At 47.8% G+C, this 14,175-nt stretch overlaps 2 long non-coding RNA genes across 2 annotated transcripts in view; both read left to right on the top strand.

The window, feature by feature from the left end:
• LOC148775925 (uncharacterized) lies at positions 1-2,659 on the top strand. The gene is made up of 3 exons (XR_016038823.1): positions 1-134; positions 803-917; positions 2,360-2,659. It is a non-coding gene; the product is annotated as an uncharacterized LOC148775925 (long non-coding RNA).
• Positions 2,660-8,773: 6,114 nt separating this feature from the next.
• Positions 8,774-14,175, top strand: part of LOC129555101 (uncharacterized) — a 29,420-nt gene continuing 24,018 nt past the window's right edge. The window contains exons 1-2 of the long non-coding RNA XR_008685705.1: positions 8,774-8,887; positions 9,081-9,190. This is a non-coding gene — a long non-coding RNA (uncharacterized LOC129555101). The remainder of the gene's footprint in view (positions 8,888-9,080; positions 9,191-14,175) is intronic.

Raw genomic sequence — 14,175 nt, 5'->3', positions numbered from 1 at the left:
AGAATACCGACGTCACAGGACTGCAGTGAGAAGTAGCAGAGGTGGTGCCCGGTGTACAGGAAGCGTGAAGACTGGTCTGTGCTGTTATTATCATGGTTAACTCCAGAGGCAACCAGCCAGCCACTGGATCTCAGGTGTGCTGTGTGGGTAGGATTTACATTGAGGGCTCAGAATCTGTACATTTCCCTCAGAACCAAGGTGTGGTTGGGAGTGCTCTCCCACCAGCCCACCAAAGAGCTGGTCTTTAAAGCAAACCCTGCAGGCTCTCCAGCCCTCACCCAGCTGTGACTCAGTTTCCCCGCCCACTAAAGGGGGCAACAAAGACAGTTCTGAACTTGTTGGTAAGACACGTTGAGAACCTTGAAATAAAGATGGTATTTAGTATGAGTTCAAAGCATCATGTAATGATTTTATTGCCCCTTTTATTCCTGAGATCTTTCTGTTTGCTTAGCTTCCAAACCCAAGCCAGAGCCATAAAATCACTTTTATGCGAGCGCCTTTCACACACATTTTGTACCAAGTGCACCTTTCAGATAATGCGGAAGGTGCTCAGAAGAATGGGGTGGAGCCATGAGGGACAGGGACACTGGCCAAATGGAAGCCATTACTGCCTGCTGTCACTGCCATTGGTGGTCAGGCTTTTCCAGGTGTCTGCATGACCAGCTTCAGGCCCAGGGAGTGGATTAGCTGGCATGTGTTGGATCTATTAGGATGGCCCAGACACCAAATCAATTGTGTTTATCAAAGCTTTGTCCTTTCTTGTGGGGTCAGAATCTGTGACTTATCACCATTCTTTCTATAGTCCCCTGACCTGAAACCACAGGAAATAAAGGATCTCAAGTTGGAAGAGAGCCTTGAAGTTGGTTGGCAGGTGTAACTGATCACCCAGGGTGGGAGTCCATTTTATGGCACGCCAGGTAAGTGGTGGCACAGTCTTTGCTGGCAAACATGAGACTCACCTTCCCTGTGTTGGGAGACATCCCATTCTATCCTTGGACGGATCTGTTTGTAAAATGTCCTGATGACATGTTAGCTGTGTTTGGGTGAGTCCCAGGATGTGCTGGGTTCCCATCTGGCCATGGAAGATGCAGGAAAGTCTGAGAGAGCTTTTAAGCCCCTGGGTAGGAAAAAAAGAAGCACAAGATCCAAGGAGCATTTACAGTCAGCTTCCTCCTCTTGTCTGTTTACAATCCTTGGAAAGTGGCGGCCCACTGACATGAGTCAATGCCTAGGGTTAGTTTATAGGGATTGAATTTTCAGAGGCAGTGTCTTTGTTGCTGTTCTGTGCCTTCCAGTTTTAGTCCAGACAGGGAACGGCAGGCCCCCAGGTGAGGCAAGAACAAGGAAACCCCTTCAGTATCTGTCTACACCAGCAGGAGTTAAAAGCGAATGATTTAGTTCTCAAATCCACTGAGTAAATCACTTCTTCAGTTGCCATTCAACAAAACCCTGTTGTGTAAACAGCCCTACAGAATATAAGGGAATTCAGATCCTGATGCTTGAGATACTTACAAACTCTTTAGGGAGATGGAAATTTTACCTGGACTTTACAACCTCACCCCCAGGAGCTCCCATCTTGGGCTATTGGGGTGGTTATTGGGATCTCTATCCTTCCTCTTCCCTTTAGCCTCTGTGTGTCCAAGGCATATACATGTCACACACACAGACCAGAAGACAACTTCCTTTTGCCTGGAAGTCCCCTCACCCCCTTGCCATAGACAGAGAGAGTGAGGGGACGTGTGAGTGGGTTTTGGGGTGCTACACAGGCAGCCTGATTCCAGGGGGAGGGTCCAGCCAAGGAGAGCTGGTTCTGGGGTCAGACAGTGGCAAAACACCTGGGGCTGGTGGTTGGGGGCCCATTATAAACACTCTGTAAGTTGCTATGTGTTAAATAAATAAATGCCAATGAGTACATGTATCTAGGAATCTACCTCATGTCTATACATGGTCCCAAAGTCCAGTAGCAACTCGACTCCATTCTTTGCCTCCAGACTGCTTTTGTCTACATCACTCAGGAAAGGGGATTTTAAAACCACAATATTCTAGAAACAACTCTTGCCATCTTACAACCCTGGGTATATCCTCAGACCCTTCTCCCAAAAGAGATTTTATACAGCAGAGGATTCAAGAACCAAAGTCTTGTGGGATTTTTCTCTCTTTTAATCTCTCAACAAAGATAGGCAGAGGAATTTATTATTATCCATTTAAGTTGACTGGTGTCCAAGAAAATCTAGCAGTGAGTGCGCTAATGTTTAGGAAGTTCCTTTTAATGTCAGCCCAAAGCACTTGGGAAAAATGTTCTATTCATAGCGTCCAAGTGAGGCTGGCAGATGTCAAGAATTATTATTCCATTTAACAGATGGAAAATATGAAACCTTCATTCACGGAGCAAGTGGAGAACAGAGTTCAGGAGAGAAGCCATCTCTCTCTGCCTGCACAGTAGGTGAGTTACCATATGAGTGTCACGTGTTCTTGGGACATGCCTCCCTGGAGTCAGATTTCCCTGGCCTGTGTCCCTCCAGGAACTGGATGAAAGGAGTGGTTCCAAAGGTATCTATACTGTCCACCATGTCTTTGCACGTTTCTGGGAGGGAAGCAGGAAGTCTCCCCGCTGTGGTCGCCACAGCACTGCTCCAGTGCTGCCCAGAACCTTTTGACCATCCACACTTATCACACACTCTTCATCCTGGCTGTCATCCTCTGGGGCCATCAACTCATGCCTCACCTTATTCTGAGTCCTGCAACCCAGCTCTCTTCTCCACCCTATCTCCTCCAGGTGATGACTATTCGACTGCAGCTACACAGGAGAATTAAGCTTTAAAAAAATACACATGTGGGGCCTTCCTTGGTGGTCCAGTGGGAAAGAATTACAGGGGATGTGGGTTCAGTCCCTGGTCAGGGAATGAAGATCCCCCCTGCCAAGGAGCCCCCTGTGCCACAATTAGAGAAAGTCAAGGTGCATCAAAGTCCCAGCCAAAATCAAATCAATCAATCAATAAAAGTAAGTTCAGGGCATCAAGTAGAAACCTCATCAATGATACAAAGTTGTTTTGTTTTTTTTAAGACACAGGCTTGTGTGCTGCACCCAGAAACTTTGGTGGGGTATCTGGGAGCTGCCTGTGCAAAGCAAGAATTCTGCTCCTGTGTCCTCCTGTGTCCAGGGCCAGGCCTGCTGTGAAAGCATTCATGGGCACCAGGGCCTCGTGTCATAATCTGGCTGCAGGAAACAGGCAGCAAATGGGCAGCCTCTCCTCTAGGTGAGACTGCCCAGGGGCCCAGCAGGATGATTTGAGTCAGGGATGAAGGCACTGGCTAAGGGGGCCCCCGGGAGAGGCTTCCTGGGGTGAGCCTTCTGGTCACCCTGGCTTTCTCCAAGGGAAGGTGGGGTGCCTGGGCTCCTCTCCTCCCCAAAGAGGCCCAAAGAAGAAGTCATGCAGAGGACACACTCAGCTGTGGGAGGCTGGACAAAAGAGCCAATAAAATTGGCTTTATTTATAATGTTCCCGTGTTTGTTATTTTGTTATCCCTACTCTGTTTCCTCAGAGTAATGTAACAAGGAAAAGGAAAAAAAAAATCCCCACTCTAAGTATGCATGAACTTTATGGCCTCAATCTGCTCCCTTTCCTCCACTGTCCCCACCAGGCTCGCCTTGCCTGTGAATTCCTCTCCCAAACTGCGTATTTTCCACACTAACTTTTATGGCATCTCCCTCGATTAATGGTTAACAGTATTCCTTTTCTCCCCTCCGCCCCCATTATCAAAGAGTGCTTGGAATGACTATTAACTCTCTGGTTAACAGAAAGAAACATGTTAATCATCTACGAGCCCTTGGACAGGAAAATTATTCTTTGTAACCTTCTCCCAACGGCAGGAGAGCCCCTTGTCCGCCAGCAGCTGACCTTCAACCACACCTGGGTCTGGAAGCTTGCAAAACCCCGACGGTAATCGGTAATCGTGTTACAAAGGCTTCTGAGTAAAAGCCAAGGTCATAAACCACCCCCCTCCCTCCAGCGGGAATGACGCTGGGGCGCTGGTGTCCAGGGAGGGCGCCTTTCCATCCAGCTACCCTCCTTCCACGACCCTATAAAGAGACCACGCTGCACTTCTTTTAAAAAAAATTGTTTTGCAAGTGAGGGCTAATCATTCTTTGTTGTACATTCTTTGTTGCTGGGAGACTCGGGGTGGCTGTACAGGCTGTTCTTTCTTGCAGCCATAGTTCAAAAGTGCTCCTTTTGACCCAAACACACACGTGTTGTAATCCTGGCCTCCCTTGTGTGGGGCTGGGAGGCAACCAGGAAGCGTGGATTCCCAAGCCAGACCCAGATGCTGGGAGGGTGACCTCTTTCTGAAGTTAGAGGGGCGGTGCGTTTGCAGGGAGGGGTAGGCAGGAGCAGGAGAGGGAACCGCGGGGTAATGCTGGCGGGGGCGGGGGCGGGGGGGGGCGCGACCCCCCACCCCCACCCCAAAGAGACGTGCTGAAGCAGATGAGAAATTCAACAACGGGAGCGTGGACTATGCCATTTTGGAGAAAGTGTCCCTTCATTCATTCCCAAAGCCGATCTTCTGCGGAGAGGGGAAGCCTAGGGAAAGAAAGGCTGGCCTCCACCGTTTTGCTGGGTTTGGCTTGCTTTTCTCCCCTGCGGCCCTCTCTTCTTAAACAAGACCTGGGAGCAGGCGAGAGGCTGTTCTGCCGAGAGAGAAAGGACGCGGGCATCGCCAGACTTATTAGGAAAGACGCTGTCGGGGTCTTGGCAGGCGCGGCGCTGCGGACCACGTGGTCCTCTGCGCGCCTGGTTACTGCCAGCGCGGAGCCCCGGCCCCACCGGCTGGGGCTCCTCCCCATCGGCCCGGAGGCTGCCCCCAGCGCCTGCCCCGCTCGGATCCAAACATTTCCACATTAGGCAGCCTCGGCGCCGGGCTCCCCGCCGCCAGCAGTGGCCTCGGGTGGCCTCCACGCCGGGCTCCGCGCCAAGCCCCTCATCACAGGTGCGCTGGCAGTTTTCTGGGTCACCCTTGTGATCGGGTGTCCAAGCACTTGGCAAAATTTAGCGAGTGTTCCTCGGCGCTCTGCATCATCTTGACACTGTTTGCACAGACACCCTTGGGGACGCGAGAGGAGCTGGTGCCTCTCATTCAATCTCTGGTTATAGCAGAGCCAGGCATGCTGGCCCCTCCGAAGGCTTGGATGACCTGATCTCCCTCTGTGTCCCCAGCCCGCTCCCTCTAAGCTGATCTGACTTCTCTTGGACTTAAGAATCGGAGCAGAAGTTATGCGTCCTTCTACACACACCCATAGCTAGATTTGCGCAGCCATATATGGTATCCACTAGGGTCTGTGGCTCTGGAGCCTTGGAAATGGGGCCGCTACAAACTGAGATGTGCTATGATGGCAAGTCTCACGCGGGATTTCGCAGATTTATGTGGCAAGAGAACGTGAAGTATCGCACGTGTTGAAATCACGTTTTGGAAAAAGTGGGTTAAATAAAATGCTATTAAAATTAATTTTATGTTTCTTTTAATGTGGCCACTAAAAATAAACGCTGCATGTAAGACTCCTGTTGTATTGGTCTTGGGCAGCACTGATCTTGACCATCCCACTCTGGAAGGTTCCTTCTGTGCTCTGCTAAGGGCCTGCGTTTCCCTGACAGCCAGGGGATGCAGCTTCTGTACCTACTCCCTTCCTGTGTACCTCCTTCCTGCCTTCCTCCCTGCAGAACTCCTAGCCATAGCCCTGGATCCAGGCCTAGAGTCTTCTACCCAGGCAGCCTCTCGATGGGCAGACATTGGCTTTGAGGCCCTTCCTGCCCCTGTATTCTCCATCTGCCTGGCTGTCACTAGGCCCTGCTCTCGTCCAGGGCAGCTTGTGTGCCCAGGTTCCCTGGCAGACAACACACGGACACATGTGGGTGTTCAACCATAGGTTGGTGAGTAGCCCTAAGCAATGGGGCAGTTAATATCTACAATTTTGATTATGAATTTGCATTTTTTCCTGTTGAGATCTGTTTATTATGAGTGCTTTAGACGTCTTGAAGACATTTATTTCATATTAGTTTATAAATACTACAGCTTCCTGATAAATAAAACTTTTTCTCATAAGGAATCTGGCTATATTTATTTTTCCATTGTGAGGGGCAAAAGCTGATTAGCCTAACATATGATGCTTTGATTGCAGTTCTCAGCACTGGAAGGAAAGGGCCAGCCAAGGCTGCTTGGTACTCTTCAAAAGACATTTTTAGAAATTCTTATCTTATTAAGAATGCGAGCATTTTAAATCAAGTAAGAGTCAAACATCACAATTTCATTTATTCTGTGGAAAATGTTTCAGGGAAGTCAAAATGTTTTGAGGGGGGAACATCATCTTCAGAGATTACCTGTCTAATACGGTCCTGGGAACTTGAAATGTGGCTGATCTACATTCAAGTGTTATGTGTGTGTGCATACTCAGTCGTGTCCAATTCGTTGCAACCCCATGGACTGTAGCCCACCAGACTCCCCTGTCCATAGAATTTTCCAGGCAAGAAATATTTCCAGGCAAGAGTGGGTGGTCATCTCCTACTCCAGGTGGTCTATATTCATATGTGACATAAATTCTTCAGATCCCTGGGTTTTGAAGCCTTAGTGTGGGGGAAAAAAATCTCAATAATTTTTATATTTTATATTTTATAGATGATATCTTTTATATTTAATGGTGAAATAATATTCTTGGTCCATTAAGTTGTCAAAGTGAATCTTACCTGTTTCTCTTTTTAAACGTGGCAATTGGAAATTAAATATCACACCCATGGCTCCCATTTTATTTCTCTGGGATAGTGCAGCTGGAAGGGGATGAGGTTTTGTTTACTTTGAGACATTTATCGGCATGTATGAGCATCCCAGCCAGGTTTATCACAGTTTAGGAGCCTGGGAACTTTGACTCAGAGTCTTCTGCTGCTGCTGCCAAGTCACTTCAGTCGTGTCCAACTCTGTGTGACCCCATAGACGGAAGCCCACCAGGCTCCCCCGTCCCTGGGATTCTCCAGGCAAGAACACTGGAGTGGGTTGCCATTTCCTTCTCCAATGTGTGAAAGTGAAAAGTGAAAGTGAAGTCGCTCAGTCGTGTCTGACCCATAGCGACCCCACGGACTACAGCCTACCAGGCTCTTCCATCCATGGGGTTTTCTAGGGAAGAGTACTGGAGTGGCTTGCCATTACCTTCTCCTCAGAGTCTTCTAGTCATTCCCTAAAACAGGCATCCAGTGTTGTGTTTGAATTTTGGTTCCTCCAGCCAGATATTGCCTGGAAGGACCCACCCTGACTTATCCTCTGCCGAAACGGCCCCCACCAGCCCTATGGGGAACTCCCAGGTTCTGTAGAGTCTTGCCAGGGAATAATTACAGGTGTGCAAAGACCCTCCTGCTTTATGCACTTAGTCATAATTATTTACCTTTACCAGGCACCTGAGGTGTGGTGGGAGATTAGTGGAACAGAGAGAAGCCTCAGCAAGCAGATCACCTTGAAGTTGACCTGTCAGCCAGATTTCACAGCACCTGCTGTACCAGCCCGAGGGGCTGCGATTCATTCCTTGGGAAAGAGAGCTGCAAATAATTCTGTCTCCAGGCCATGGTCCAAATCCTTGCCTCTCTCTTCCAGCTTCTGAAAGACAGATTAGAACCATCTACAGAGCAGGGGAATTTTTTTTTCCAGGGAGTTTTCCACCTGAGTTAGCTTTTCTGACACCTTCAGGCGGTCTCTAAGATTTTGGTCTTTTAATACCCTCCCTTCACACCCTCCCTTCACACACATATATGTAAATACCGAAATCTACATTCAAATGTACATGCTCTTTGAGTCCCCTGGAGTCACGGTCCATGAGTCATCTGTTCCCCTTCCCAGGTCCTGGGGAGCAGGGACTCCTGGATTAAAGCAGTGGGAAAAATCCCGATAAATCAGGTGTTTCTGCCCATTTGCATAAACTGGGCACCTTGCCTGCCTAACCCACAGGCTGAATACTGCTTTGGAAGGAGAGAAGATGCATTTATTAAAGGGGAGGAAAAATTAGGGCTTTTTCATTAAGGTCAGAAGATTTTTTGAGATTGGATCAGCTGGTTGGGTGCATGACCAATTTTCTTGGCTTCTTGGAGGCAGGAGAGTGTTTGAAAAATAATGGAGCCCTTAGTCCTATAAGTAAAGACCCATTTATCTTGGGATTTTTTTTTTTTTAACTGTTGGCAATGGAAATTTTCCGATGAGATGCATTTCTTATAGCCCGAGTGTCTTGAATGCCTGCTGGATTTGTCTCCATGCTAAGATACTTGTGCTTGCAAATCGGTGCTTTTCAAGGTGAGGAGATGAGAATAAAAAAAGTCTGTGAGAAGTATTTTTGGGAGGGCCAAAAACAGGAAGCAAGTTGGAACCGCAGCATGTGGGGCAAGGATGCTGGATTTGGGGAGGATGTTTGCTTATTTGGACTGAGAGCAAGTGTCTTGTCCCACCCACTGCTAGGAGCTCTGTACTTGGTTCACATCCCATGGAAACCAAGGTTGTCTTTGGGACTTGGTGGAACTGGGTTATTTTTCTCAGCTTAAAATGTTTTTATATGGTTACCCTCAGTACTCCTTTCTGCTTTGGGATATTTTCATATTTTTTATTAAAAAAAAAAAACACCAGCATGTCTTGATTTTGAAAAGGCACATTCAGCCAAATAAGGTGCCAAGAATATAAACAAGGTTGCCTCAATATTTCATGCGTCAACAGCCAGTGTTCCCAGTATGAGCAAAAAAGTTTGAGAACAAGAAAGCAAGGAAAAGGCTCAGTCCTTGCTCCCTGGGTGTTTAAACACCTCCTGGCTCCATCTTTTGACCTCTCTTAATGACTTTCACTTCTGCGGCTTTGAAGGGCGAGAACTCAGGTTGGGAAGAGGAGGGTCTTAGGTGTGCTGATGGAATGAGACAATTCAGGATGTGCCTGGGGAGGACGTGGGGTGAATGGGGATGGAGAGTTTGTCTGTGGGGGCTGCTCCAGCAATCTTGGTGCCTGGAGCCTGTATGCACCCTTTCATGGCCCCCAACAGCTCACAGAACTGTGTTGGTACCATCTCACAGGAAGGACACCAGGGGACATTCTAGGAAGTTCTTCTTCAGCTTTGGAAGGTGGAGACTGAAGTCACAGAACATAATTTTACATCTCGAGAGTCCCAGAGAGGCTGCACATGGTAAGCCAGTGGCATGGAAACACTTGTGTGGGCTCAGCCTTGGGCACCATCCTGGATTCCTCATTATCTGTTTCCCATACCCATCCAATCCACTGAATCTCATCACTCTCCCCTGAATTATCTCTATCTCTGTCCCTTTCCAGCCTCATCATTAAAACCCTTCAGGAGCTCCCCTTTGTACTTAGCATAAAATCCAAACCTGGAATAAAGCTCTTGTGATCCAGCCCGAGCCCCTCCTCTCTGGCCTCGTCTTGCTCCTGCTTCCCTGTGCTCACGCCACCCCTGCTGTTCAGTTCCTTGAACACTGGCCAGCAACTTGACTGCCTCAGGACCTTTGCACACACTCTTCCTGCTGCCAGGATACTGTTTTCTGCATCTTCTCATGGCTCCTTCACTTCTTTGAGGTCTCAGCTTGAGTGGATCCTTCTCAGGAGGAACAGTTTCTATTCACCTCACTCTGAAGGACTGGCAACAGGCTTTGTACACACAGAACCAGTTAAAAACGAGTGGTTTGGGATTTTTGGGTGAAAGGAGCTCTGTGGGTTCAAAATGTTCCTGGTGAACTTGCCAAGGTGGGAAACCTTACAGCAATACTGCTTGGCAGTTCTTTTTTGGTGACCATGCAGTTTTGTGTTCATCTGGGCAGAGGGCTGGGAAAGCAGCAACCAAGCTGCTGGTGAACGAGGGTGGCCGTGCCAGGGGATGGGTGTGTGGCGGCCTCAATCCAGCCCAGCTGGCAGGGCACACGCATTCACAGTGGCTCTAGTCTTGTCCTAAAGCTCTGACTGGCCTCTGGTTTGTTATTGGAAGTTGCCCTGATGATTCCCTTTAAATAGATCCTAAACAAACCTCACAATTTGTTTTTCTTGAAATGGTCCTGAGAGGTGCTTTCCAAGAAACAAGGGGGAAAAAATGAATTCTCAGTGGTGACTTTGAGTCTGGAGAAGGCAGTCCAAGTGGAGGGGAAGTTGGTGGCTCATTCTCAATGGCAAAGCCTTTCCTCATGGCCTAGTGTGTGCAATGTGGAAGAAATGGGCTGTGGCGTGGGAAAGAGGCATGGGATGAGGGGATAATTTAAGATTGCTCCTGAAGCATCCTTGGACAGTCCTTCTGGCACCCCCTGGGGTATAGGGTGTTGAAGGGGTTGTATTCATTTTCTGGGGCTGCTGTAACAAAATACCAGAAACTGGGTGGCTTAAAGCAACAGAAATGTATTCTGTCACATTTCTAGAGGCCAGAAGTCTGAAACTGGTGTATCACAGGATTGTGCTTCTTCCATAAGCTCTAGGGCAGAAGACTTCCTTTCTTTTTTCAGCTTCCAGTGGATCCTGCCCATCCTTGTCTTACCTGCATCACTCCAATCTCTGCCTTCCCTGTCACATGACCTTCTTTCCTCTGTCTCTGAGTCCAAATCTCACTCTCCTTATGAGGACACAATTCACTAAGTTTTCAGTTCAGTTCAGTTCAGTTGCTCAGTCGTGTCCGACTCTTTGCGACCCCATGAATCACAGCACGCAAGGCCTCCCTGTCCATCACCAACTCCCGGAGCTCACTCAAACTCATGTCCATCTAGTCGGTGATGCCATCCAGCCATCTCATTTTCTGTCGACCCCGTCTCCTCCCACCCCCAATCCCTCCCAGCATCAGAGTCTTTTCCAGTGAGTCAACTCGTCGCATGAGGTGGCCAAAGTATTGGAGTTTCAGCTTTAGCATCAGTCCTTCCAATGAACACCCAGGATTGATCTCCTTTAGGATGGACTGGTTGGATCTCCTTGCAGTCCTTAGGGTTCATCTAACCCAGTGGTAAAGAACCCGCCCGCAAGTTCGATCCCTGGGTTGGGAAGATCTCTGGAAAAGGAAATCGTAGCCCGTCCAGTATTCTTGCCTGGAGAATTCCATGGACAGAGGAGCAAGGCAGGCTATAGTCCATGGAGTCATAAAAGAGTCAGACACAACTTAGCGACTAAACAATAACAACAAATCTAGGAAGACATTGTCTGAACACATCTGCAGAGACCCTATTTCCAAATAGGACTCCATTCACAGGTATGGGATTAGGACATTGACATATCTTTTGGCGGGAGACACCATTTAATCTACCAGAGAAGGGGTCCCCTTGCTCCTCTGCAGGTGATTATAGAGCATGGACATGTCATAAATATTCAGAGCTGATGAGAAAACATCCTCTCCAGTTTGAGTAAGTAAGATGTGATTTCAAAGACATGTACTTTGTAAAAACACCTAGAGGTTTGGAGTAAGAGATTGCTAGTATTTAGGAAATCTAATTCATTCAAAGATTTCCAAATATATGTTACTTAGGTCATTGTGGCAGGTTGAATAATGGACATTTAGTGATGGCCACGACCTAATCACTGGAGCTTCTGAATGGTCCTTTACATGGTAAAAGGGAATTTGCAGATGCAATTAAATTAAAGATTTTGAAGTGAGGAGATTACCTTGGGTTATCTGAATGGGTTCAATGTCATCACAAGGGTCCTCATAAGGGAGAGGCAGGCAGGTCAGAGTCAGCGATGTGACTGGAGGAGCAGAGATTAGAAATGGAGGATTTGAAGGTGTTACACTGCTGGCTTGGGAGTTGGAGGAAGGGGCCAGGAGCCGGGGAATGTAAGCTGCCTTTCGAAGCCAGAAAAGGCAAGGAAATAGGTTCTCCCCTCAGAGGAAGGAAACAGCCCTGCTGCTTGATCTTAGCCCTGAGACACTGATCTTTCACTTTTTTTAAAAAAACGATTTTGTTCTGATGTGGAACATTTTTAAAGTCCCTATTGAACTGGTTACAATATTGCTTCTGTCTTATGTTTTGTTTTTTTGGCCTCTGAGCATGTGGAATCTTAACTCTCCGACCCAGGGATCAAACCCACACCCCGTACGTTGGAAGGCAAAGTCTTAACCACCAGACCACTGGGGAGTCCCTGACTTTTCACTTCTGACAAATGAATTTATCTTATTGTAAGCCACTGGATTTGTGGTCATTTGTTACAGCAGAAACAGAAAACTAATACAGTCCCATAGCCCAGTTCAGTCTTGTGCTAATTTGACAAACTATCCCTCTGTCTGTTGTTTGCATTGACTAACATCTAGAAGATTATGTTGCACGTGGAAGACACTTAGGAACTGTTTGTTGGATGAATACATTGAGAGCTTATATATATATATATAGATATATATAGACCCTGGATACATCACTATCTTCAAACCTGTGAGGATAGAGATGAAGTGGATATTAAACAAATACCTGTACAAATAAAGCATATGTAGATTATGTGGCAAGAGCTACGACAGAGAGCTCCAGGAAATGATGACAGAGAGAGCAACAGGCCCTAATTAGATCCCAGGGATCAGGCAAAGCCTCCTGCGTGCACAATTGGAAGGAGGACCAGATGTACCTTCTCTTGATTCCAGTTTCAAAGACAGAAACTTTCTCTGCATCAGGAAGTGGTTTGATTGAAGGTCTCATGGTGTCCATTATTTTTCTTTAATGGTGTGATGCATGCATGCTAAGTCGCTTCAGTCATGTCCGACTCTTTGCATCCCCATGGGCTGTAACCCACCAGGCTCCTCTGTCCATGGGATTCTCCAGGCAAGAATACTGGAGTGGATTGCCATGCCCTCCTTCAGGGGATCTTCTTGACCCAGGGATTGAACCTGTGTCTCTTAGGTTTCCTGCTTTGGCAGGCGGGTTCTTCACCACTAGTACCGCCTGTGGTTAATGGTGTGAGGTTATTGTTTCTTCACAGAAGGACTGTGGAGTAGGCTAAGCCTGGCTCTAAACTTCAGGGGGTCGTGCATTTTTGTCTTCATTTTGAAGTTAATGCAGTGATCACCCTTCAGTTCAGCTCCAGGCCTCCCCACATGCCATTTGCTCTCTGGCTGATAAAGGACAGTCTCACTGGTGCTCTGCAGGGATGGGAACCAAGTAAGGATGACACGGTGGGAGTAAGGACCACTGCCCCCTTGCCACCGCCTTCCTGAGTCTTGGGCATGCCTTATCTGGGCCGCTGACACTTTCTGAAGTGGAACTAGAGCCCAGGGGTAGATGAACCCTCATCAGCGCCTCTGTATGAGGGAGGGGGACACAGCTGGAGAGGTGATACCAAGCAAGGCAGAATTCCTACACCCAAGCATTGGTGATGTGCTGCAGAGGTGAATGCAAACACTCAGAATACGAATCCTGGAGAGTTACCACAGAAGCATGAAATGAGACTCAACAAAGTCTGCCCAAGGAACTTAGGGGGACAGAGAGGGGGTCTGGAAGGAGGGTAGCAGACACCATTTCTTTTTTAAATTTTGAATTAATTTATTTTCAGTTCAGTTCAGTTCAGTCGCTCAGTCGTGTCCGACTCTCCGCGACCCCATGAATCACAGCACGCCAGGCCTCCCTGTCCATCACCAACTCCCGGAGTACACTCAAACTCATGTCCACAGAGTCGGTGATGCCATCCAGCCATCTCATTCTCCGTCGTCCCCTTCTCCTCCCGCCCCCAACCTTTCCCAGCATCAGAGTCTTTTCCAGTGAGTCAACTCGTCGCATGAGGTGGCCAAAGTATTGCAGTTTCAGCTTTAGCATCAGTCCCTCCAATGAACACCCAGGATTGATCTCCTTTAGAATGGACTGGTTGGATCTCCTTTTAGTTGGAGGCTATTTATTTTACAATATTGTGGTGTTTTTTTTTGCCATATATTGACATTAATTAGCCATGGGTGTACATGTATGGATGTGAGAATTGGACTATAAAGAAAGCTGAGCACTGAAGAACTGATGCTTTTGAACTTGACCCCAAGGTGAAATGGCAGCTGAGAAGTAAAGAGATGGGGATCTGTTTTGGAGCTGGGCCAAGGAATGTTTGTGTGGGGGGCGCGGGGGCACCACCCCAGCCTGAACTTCATCATCCTGATGTGTTGGAGAAGACTCTTGAGAGTCCCTTGCACTGCAAGAAGATCCAACCAGTCCATCCTAAAGGAGATCA

This window comes from Moschus berezovskii, chromosome 12 (genome assembly GCF_049115385.1).
Source record: "Moschus berezovskii isolate FMDL1 chromosome 12, NW_MosBer_1.0, whole genome shotgun sequence".
Taxonomy (NCBI): domain Eukaryota; kingdom Metazoa; phylum Chordata; class Mammalia; order Artiodactyla; family Moschidae; genus Moschus; species Moschus berezovskii.
This window is presented reverse-complemented; position numbering and strand designations above follow the sequence as displayed.